The sequence below is a fragment of the Triticum aestivum genome, chromosome 4A, assembly GCF_018294505.1.
Source record: "Triticum aestivum cultivar Chinese Spring chromosome 4A, IWGSC CS RefSeq v2.1, whole genome shotgun sequence".
Classification (NCBI taxonomy): Eukaryota; Viridiplantae; Streptophyta; class Magnoliopsida; order Poales; family Poaceae; genus Triticum; species Triticum aestivum.
Window position 1 is genome coordinate 700,950,987 of NC_057803.1, and position 9,928 is coordinate 700,960,914.

At 43.7% G+C, this 9,928-nt stretch overlaps 1 long non-coding RNA gene across 1 annotated transcript; it reads right to left on the reverse strand.

The window, feature by feature from the left end:
• Window positions 1-4,707: 4,707 nt before the first annotated feature.
• Window positions 4,708-9,563, reverse strand: LOC123088222 (uncharacterized). The gene is made up of 6 exons (XR_006441788.1): window positions 9,115-9,563; window positions 8,433-9,033; window positions 7,814-8,106; window positions 7,619-7,716; window positions 5,986-7,030; window positions 4,708-5,159 (listed from the first exon to the last, which is right to left on the reverse strand). It is a non-coding gene; the product is annotated as an uncharacterized lncRNA (long non-coding RNA).
• Between the last annotated feature and the right edge of the window lie 365 nt (window positions 9,564-9,928).

Consider the following 9,928-nt stretch of genomic DNA (forward strand, 5'->3'; position numbering starts at 1 on the left):
GCATCACCATGCTTAAGCCCATATCAATCTTGAATGCTGCCAAATCGGATGTGATCCACCGCTGCAAAACCCAGCACCTTGGGTCGTAAATGTTGCCCGAGTTGAATCTCGGCCAAAGTGACTGTGAGGTCTCCGAAATCTTGCGCATAGTCCAGGCCATGTACGGCCTGATTGGCGATCTCTGTCCAGACGATGCATCTTGAGGAAAATAATTAGTGTAGGCTAGTAATGTAGACTAGTCGACTGGCATTGGAACTAAGGCCAAGGCTGTTAAAAAGAGGTTGGGGAATTGGCCCCATTAAATCACGCCATCGGTGGCACCCACCAAATTTCCTATCACCCACCGAACTTTTCATCTTGCGCCAAAGAGTAACACCCAAATTTCTGAAATATAATTGTTATAACATAACGATAATTTTTAAGTGTACTTGCAGCAGAAAATAAATAAACAGAACTAAAGCAACATAGTACCATGGTTCCTGATGAATGAGACTATAAATTACATTTGTTGGTGCAATGGAACTCGCCGATCCAACATGGCGTGTACGGAAAATATTTGTATTCTCACCATTCATTAGGTATTGGTGGCCCTTCGAAAAGTTGATATTTCTCTGGGCGCATGTCACCTAAGCATTCAACCCTCAGGCTATTGAAATGATAAGCGTAAACATGGGAACAGTTTGGACTGAGACCCTAGTTTCAAATCGGTATTTCCATTGGTCTCTTTTGGTTTGGATTAAATGGGCTAAGCTCCTAATGTAAGCTGGTTTGGTTTGGGTTTTCCCTATTATCGGCTTGGTCTGGTTCGGTCTGGTCACAGACCAAACGGTCTCAAACCGTTCCAACCCATGGACTGAGAACTAAATCAGGGACCAGCTTCCTTCGATCGGCTAGGTTAGGGCCCTGATCAAAGCAAGCACGCATTTGCAACGTCTTCCTCATCGTCTCCACTGCTGGTGGCGACGATGCTCCTGCTCGCAATGGCACGTCCATGCTCCAACATGGACCCGATAGGCGCCTACTGCGCCAAGAATGGTGCTAGCACGTACCAGGTTCTCGCGGCCTCGTCCCGAGCTCGTCCACCTACTACGCTACGACCACCGCCGGCCGCTCCTCCTTGGTGATATGAGGCCTTGCGCAGTGCCGCAGCGACGTCCCGGGCCAGGACAGCGCTCTGCGTGGCCGCGACGGTGCGGACACGGCTGCATACTCAGCCTTCTCAACACCCAGAACACCACCGACATCGACCTGTGGCGTTCGACCGAGCGCATGGAAGCTCATGTTCATGTCCAACGACGCAACGACAGTGTGAACAAGGGGCTGGCGACCGACATGGCGTAGCTGGGTGGCGGGCTGGCGGCAGCTGCGGAGCCAAGACGACCATTTACGGACTTGACTGGTGCACCGGGGACATCCCGGCGGCGGACTGTGGGATGTGTGTGGCGCAGGTTGTGGCCGAGCTTCCCAACTACTGCCGGACCGTGTGATATACAACAGTTACATGGCGTCCTACCAGGTATACCCCTTCTTCCTGCTCGCCGGCGCCAGCGAGTTGGCCGACAAGGTCGGACAGTGAGAACAAGATCTTCTTAACCCGTGGTGGATGGAGTGCAGCTAGTCAAGTACAGTGCTAGTATCTAGCATTATAGCTTGTTCTATGTAGATACGTTATGGTGGTCAGTAACATGCAGGAGCAGCTAATCACCCTTCCAACGCCTCTCTTCCCATAGTAATCGGACACAGACACACCCTTGGTTTGAAACTGCAGGTTAAAACTGTTTGTGCGGAATGGTTTGGATGGGTTTGGCTTGAAAATACATACAGTTTGGATTGGTTTGGATTATAGCATTTGCTATTTGGTCTGGTCTGGTTTGGTTGTTGGACTTGTACCTGTATAGAATGGGCTGGGTTTAATTTGGATTACAAACTATTCACAGGTTTAGATAAGCGTGTACCGTAGCGTCCCATTCTTTGTCCGTGTAGCTGCTGTGGAAGAGAATCTCTTTGAATGGGTGAAATTCAAGTACGTGACATCCATGGCAAAGTCGCCCTTGAACCACATCTATGTTATCATCTACATCATCATTGTCAGAGTTCCATTCAGCTTTTTCTTTGTCTATTGTTTTCTTCTTGACTTATGGAAGTTGAGAACGAAAGAATTTAGTGGCAGTCGGTAGTTTAATCATATGGTACATATCATTCGAAAGGGACATCCTACACAATCAAATCATTGACATGAATTGTAAATATGTTCAAAAATGGAGTGATCATTTGATTATGGTAAAACAAGTGGCGAGGTTCAACCGTTAATTGATAATGGAATATGGTCTGGGTATATACCTCATGACAACATTAGTCTGGTATTCCCCGCAAAAAAAAGCATGAGTCTGGTATTGCACATAAAGTGCTTGTTGCCAGTAGGCGGCACCACCTTTGTCCCAGTCCCACCAGCTTCGTGCTTCGGCTTCAACCCCTGGAGCATTACCTTGTCTTGCAAAAGACCTTCTCTCCCACTGACCTGATCTTGATGAGAAGACATATAGGATGAATGTAGATGGCGGCCATTCGGATTTCCCTGCAAAGGTGTCTAATTGGGCGAAACAACCGCGGGTGACCTTGCTCATGTAGACACTCTCCTCGTACAAATAGGGGATGCTTAACACCTAGTAGTGGGGCGACACGGCGCGATCGAAGGTAGATAATCCCTCGATAAATTGGTGACCCCCATTGGATGGGTCCTGTACGGGTGTGGAGTAAAACGATCCCAGCATCGTGTGGCAGGGTTAACCACGTACCGGTAGGTCAAGAGGAGCCCATTGCAGTGGTCTTGAACGAAATAGTCTTGGAAGAGTAAGTCGCCTACCTCACCAAAGGGATAGCTGGGGCGAGGCAAGAAGTCGAGCTTGGCGTTGACCGCCGCATGAGCCGAGGAAGAGGGACGGGCGAAGAACTCGGGGAACACGTGATAGTCAAACTGGATGAAGATGCCGGCGGCGAGCGAGAGCGGGAGCTTGTCCGCGCGGAGAAGACGGCGCTCGTCGATGGTGCGGCGCCAGGCCTTGCGGACGCACCGCGCCGCGACAAGCCAGCGCGGCGCGAGACGGCGGAGGACGTTGGCGAGCACGTCGTCCGGTAGCAGCAGGTCGTGGTGGCGATCCCCTCGCGGGAGGCCTTGTTCTTCCTTCACGTGTCGGTCGAGCTAGCTATCCGATCGATCTGTATATAAACGCTTTGCATATACTAGCAAAAGAGCCCGTGCGTTGCAACGGGAGAGAAAACATAACACACACTCTTAACCCAAGAACTATCACCCAAGATCACAATAGGTCCATCTCCTTTATTTTTGCGAGGCATCATATTTGTGTTGCCGCTTATCCTCCTTCTCACCCTCGCCGGGGATGGCCTTGGTGTTCACACAAAACAAAAAAAATGTGTTTGAATATGTTTAATCCTAAGGCGTCTCTCTCTCTCTCTCTCTCTCTCTCTCTCTCTCTCTCTCACTCGCGCGATGAGAAATCTGTTGTTTTTCCTGTGGACATTTTTCAGAGGTATGCATTTGTAGTTATCTATGTTTTCTTTTTCCTATATTATTATAGTGGGGTTGTTTATTTGCAATCCGGGTAGCCGCTGGTACGAAAGGAAAACGGATCTTACATTATAAATTATATTTTAAAAATATTTTTCTAATAACAGGTAAAATTTGCTCCCAAAATGACATTTTAAAAATATTTAACAAGTAAAATTAATATCATATTTAGATTCCACATATTTTTCTAATAAAATTTCATATATAATATGTTAAAATCGAAGTTACGGTTTAAAAGATACGGATAATTTAGAAAATCATTTATTTGACTTAAATATATTCCAAAATAATATTTAAAAATACTTAACAGGTGAAAATAATCTTATATTCATATTCTACATATTTTTCTAATCAAATTTCATATATAACATGTTCAAATCGGAGTTACGGTTTAAAAGATATGGATGATTTAAAAAAACATTGTTTGACTTAAATATGATCCGCGGATGAATTACCTAAATCATTAGCTTTTTTTGAAAAAATGTAAAATAACGGTTCGGGTGTGACTTAAATCCGAACTGTGGGTTGATTTTAACAAAACACATGGACTTTTATGTAAACTATGAAAAAATGATTCGTTTTAACTTAAAACAGAACTACGGGTTGAATTCTCTGAAATAGAGGGACTTTTCCAAAAATTGTCATGACGGACGAAGGAAACCCAATTTGCTTTATTATTACTAGCAAAAATGCCCGTGCGTTGCAACGGGAGATAGAAAAATAGCTCAGGTCCTTAGTTAAGACCCCCTCCCTGACGCAGATCCACGTCCTCTATTTCAACAGGCATCTCATCCATATTGCCGCTTATTTTCCTTCCATCCGTGCCGTTGGCATGGGTAGAACACATAGTTTACGATGTGATAAACATCTCTAACAGACATTTAAGTGTGTAGGTTCCAGAACGTGAGACTTTTATAATGTCAAGAGCATAGTAAAAATCGTTGGCCATAGCTTGCGGCACTTGCAGGGAGTAGGAGAGGAGAATGAAGAAGTGGATGGGACAATGGTGCGGGTGCGGCCGACATCGATGATGATCTGGTGATTCAGGAAGGAGGCAAAGGCAGCATGGGAACGGCATATGACTTGGGAGAAATACATGGGTGGGGGTGGGATAGGAGGCATTTGATAAAAATGGCACACATTTCCTTTCATAGTACACTTTTCTTTGTCTTTGACAAAAAAGGCACATGTTTGATATAACTGAGTTCTCCCTCTATTTTTAGATGTGGGACCACCCGCCATATTTTTTTGAACAATTTTGCACTTTGTCAATTCCTTTACACTGGCTTAGTATGGTTCGATCAGAGGCCATCATAATCGATTGAAGTGCAGGTGTTGTTGTGGCCTTTCCTGGCGCTCCGCCCGCCCCACACACTGCTACGTTGCCCCAAGTCATATTTGTTTGAACAATTTTGCACTTTGTCAATTCCTTTACACTGGCTTAGTATGGTTTGATCAGAGGCCATCGTAATTGATTGAAGCGCAGGTGTTGCTGTGGCCTTTCCCGGCGCTCCGCCCGCCCCACACACTACTACGTCACCCCATGTCTTCTCCCGTGTCTCCAAAACAAGTGCTGCCAAAATTTGGATTGCGTCAAAGACAAAACACTTCAACCATACAATGCTACAGGCAGCAGCTACAACCACCCATCGTACACAGCAAAGCAGCCAAGGCAAAACATCAAGTCAACTATTGCAAAACAGTAGAGGTAAAAAAATAGTTGTCACGACGAGAAGACACTATGCAGCTCCTCTCTTCACTACCATTCTACTCATAAATTGTCTTCGCCCCTCTACTCTATAGTTGAAATAAAGTAGAGAGCTTTGCTGGGAATAAAAGAAGCTTACGATCTTTGCTTCTGAAGAAAAAACTCGATGCCCTTCACAATTGCATATGTGCACTTTACAGTAAAGCGAAAACTTAGTTATAACTACCAGGAAGAAAACCACAGTCAATAGATAAGCTAACGATGCAGCTATGAAAAAATCATTGACCCTTTTCAAGTTGAAGAAGTAGTAGTTCTACGCTGCAACATCTAGTGGGTTCAGAAATTATTTGAAGTTTTACATATATGATCCACTTCAAATAATTCAAGAAATAAAAGCCTGATTCTATCTCCAACACTTTGAAATTCTCACCCTAGCTCATCATATCATTATTTCTTACTGCACTTACAGGCAGGCTAGATGTATATAATGGTACATGCATGCTACATACCATTCGCCTAACAAAGTATAGAAAGTCATCTTAGAAGTTTATTCCGCCAAGCACACAAATATTGTATGATGAATCAGACGCCAAAATTTTATTTGATTAGGGGGTTACCTCTAGAAACAGCAGCACATAAGAAGATAACTGCCTATGCCAGTTATGAAGAAATTCAGCTGCTGTGACATTACCTATTGAGCATGACCAACGTTGCCTACGTTCACCTCAACTTAGTGGCCAACATATCGGACGATAACCCATAGACGACCCTCACCTTCAACTCTATCTGCAGAAAATCAACTTGGCGGGTAGAGGTAGCAACTGAACAAATGGAAAAATAGCAGCAGACAGTAGAATGATACCAGAGGTATTGAAGCAAACTGTACACAAAGTTGCAAACCCATCCAGATGAAGTAGTCTATAAGTAGTTGCAGATTGTACCGAGATGGCCTTAAAATTGAAACCCAAAGCAGATAAACAATTTCTTTCAGAAGGAAAAGAAATCACTATTATAACTGACTCCATGACATTTATAAAAAAGAAGTGAAAAGAAAATAAAGTTACTGCTGAATAAAATAAGATATCTACAAATTTAACAGTACCGGCACTACATGTAAGGCCACATTGATTCAATTTATACGAACGTTCAGCATTTCCTACGAAAATGAGTAAAGCAGTAAAGCTTATAGCATGAAAGCTGAACATTGGATTAAAACAATGATGTGAAAACAACATTTTTTCTGCTAGATCAATAACCGTAGAAAAACATCCAATTGATTGTATCATTACTTCAATGAACTAACTGAGAAGTAGTATTATTAAGAACTCCATATAATATATAATCAAGATGAAAGCATGTACAGCTAACACTTTTATGACCAAAACCAATAAAGCGTCAACATTTCCCGGATGCATAGACATAAGAACACTTTTGTGACCAAAACCAATAAAGCGTCAACATTTCCCGGATGCATAGACATAAGAACATACTGGACTGATACCCACTTTAGTGTGGCATTTGCAAGATATTCAGCAAAAAGAACCATAAAGAGAGCTTACCATTCCACCTCTAGACAGTACAGTCAGATCTTTAGCTTAAGCTTAATATCTGAACTGCAAGTGTAAACACAACACTCATGATAATAGATGAACATGTCAACCTACTTGCCTAGAACCAATACAGAATTGACATATACAATCGACTCTGTTTTGTATTGAAGATCCAGACACTAAAACCTAAAAAGTAGTACATTTAACTGAATTTTAGGGTTGCATGAGCAATAATAAGAACAAGCCTGACACCTTAAGGATTCCCATGTATCTACAGTAATACATATAAATGAAGCACTCTAGTGTAAAAACTAAAAAAGATAAATTGAATCTCAAATTCTTTGTGTCTTGACATCAGGAAAGGAAACTAAGCAATGGTGAGGTCGAATATAAAAATTCAATATAGAAAGCATCATTGTTGTAAGTCCGTTATTGTAGCAATTAGGCTAATGTGCAGGACCAATCAGCTAAAACTCGCAGTCGAGGGCCTACTTGACCAGCTTTCCAGCAAGCGTCGCGTCTTGGATGCGCGGCTGGGCGAGGTAGTACTGTCACAGGTTGAGCGGTTAATCGGAATTTTTTGAAATAATAAGGGATAGAACAGTCTATGTATAATTATTCAAGGAAAGTATGTTGAGCAGTTAATACAGACAACACATCAAACTATAATGCATTCACAATATAAGACAACCAAAGACATTCGCATAATCTGGAAGACAACTATGCTATCATATTGATGAAGAAGGGAAGAAAACATAGGAAATCTGAACTCACATCATTATACTGTTTAGGCTTCGCTTCCTTCTTTCTACCACGTCCTTTTTTCAGCTCTTGTATAGGTTCATCTTCTTCTTCCACTTCAACAACTTTCTCTGACAGATAACACCACCGATGTCAACAACCAAGATGAAAATAAGCAAAACATTGTTCAGCACACAGTGAGAGACATAGCCAAGGTACATTTTTGACCTGATCAATCTTTTCAAGTAGAAATTCAGAATAGAGGTGTCTTTGTGAGCAGATCGTCCAACTTGCCTTCAGATCAAAAGCCTCCTACCTTGGAGCTTCTCTTCCCGGCCTCCTCTTCTGCCACTACCTTACGCTGGGTCTGACACAAACATAGAGATGGGAAGTGGCATGAGGCGGAGTTGCAGAGCTGCCTTCCTGGGTCGTCCGCTTGGTGTGGGTGCCCGCCTCAGACTACTTGTTTTTCCCTTACCATTGATGATATTTCTCCCGACGACCGCGGCGAAACCATCGATCTGCCAAGACAAACATAAACTGGTAATCTGAACTTCGTACCAATTACTCACTTATAAACACAATGTACCAGATGGCAATGGCAGGTCATAACTGCGATTTATATTACGTTTAGACTAAAAGGACATGCAACTTTGTTTTCATCAAGGAACTGAACGATGTCAATTCCAGACCGCACATTTCTTCGGTTCAAGAACAACTAACACCAAGGGAGTTCAGCAAAGATTCTACATAACATTATCAAAAGATTAGTCCTAGCTTTTTCAAGCGGAACAAATACGAATATTGTAGGAAAAAGGTTCAGTAACAAAAGGAGATTGTATTTTACCTTGGAAAATTGGGATCCTGTATGAGCATAAACTGCGTTGAACGGATCATGGAACAAATAGTTGTCAGCATACCGATACAATGCTCGAGCTATCTGACTCCTTTGTTTCTGCCTGCCACTAAGAGTGCAGCCTCACTCTCCAATGATTTTGATCTCCAAGTATTTGTTTAGCGAATACCACTCAAGGACCCTGCCATACTTCTCACTCTCCATCTCCTTGCCGAGCAGTATGTTGTCCTGAATGTTGCGGCTCTGTATCCATGCCGTGTGGCTGACATATGCCCCTGTTATGCAAGTCTTGGCCTCTCCTAATAGCTTTGGCACCATACCAAGAATTCAAGTGAGCAAACTTGATTTTCCAGAGACGACCGTGCCACAGAGTGCAACATGCATGCCTTGCTGAGCTTGAAAATTCAGATCCTTCAGCCTTGGTATCTCAGGTGAGCCATCCCAGGAGAAGCACCCATTGCTGACCTCAATTGCAACATTGGAGCTACCACTTGGTAGCCTATGTATATCATCCATCAACAACTCCTCAAGTCATAGGAAAACATATGGATTATCCTGAGATGATAATGCCAACATAAAGCAGATTGCCATTCTGCAATAATTCAAATCAAGACTCTATCTCAGCAAATTACCATGTTGCAAAGAAGAAGAAAATCTGTTGAAATTAAAGCACCCTTAATCTAGATGGATGAGATGGTGGTGGAGGTACTGGCCGGCCAGCGACGAGTGAGCAGCCGGAGGTGCGTCCTCCATGGCCGTTGTCTATGGCGTGCAGGTGGATTAGAGCGGGTTGCCACTGATGGCGCTGGCGACGTACAGCCACGGTGCTGCACGGCGAGGTGAGGGAGACACAGGGGGAGGCGCAGGCAATGGCGGCTGGGAGCTGCGAAGCCGGTCGTGGCCGTGACTGGAGCTAGGTTTAAGGAGAGGCCATGGATCGAGGTGAGCTCGAGGGGGCCGAGAGAGGAGTAGAAAGGAGATGAAAGAGGGGAAGGCGGGCTGGGGGGAGATCACCGGCGTGGCCTTCGTCGGCGGCGGGGCGGTCTCCGGCCGGAGGCGCTGAATCGGGCGGTCGGGCACCGGCCGGCGTAGAGGGGATTTTTTAGTCGGGGCAGAGGGGAAACTGGGGAAGGATTACGGGTTGAAAACTAATAAATGGAGGGGGTTTTCTGCAAAAATGAAGCGTTTTCTCAGATTCACTTAAACATGGACTGCGGGTTCAATTACCAAAAATTATAGGGACTTTTTTGTAACAATTACAACTACGTACGATAAAAATAAAGATAAAGATAAAGATAAAGATAAAGATAAAGATAAAGAGGTAGAGAGATAGAGAAAAATTAAGGTAAAGATAAAAATGTTGAGCCTCCGAGTTGGACACGTCCACACACAGAAAAGAAAAGGAAAGGGACCGACAGAGACGGCCGTCCCAATTACAGAAACAACCATGTATAAATAAAGTAGGAAAAGAAAAGAAAATATAAGTA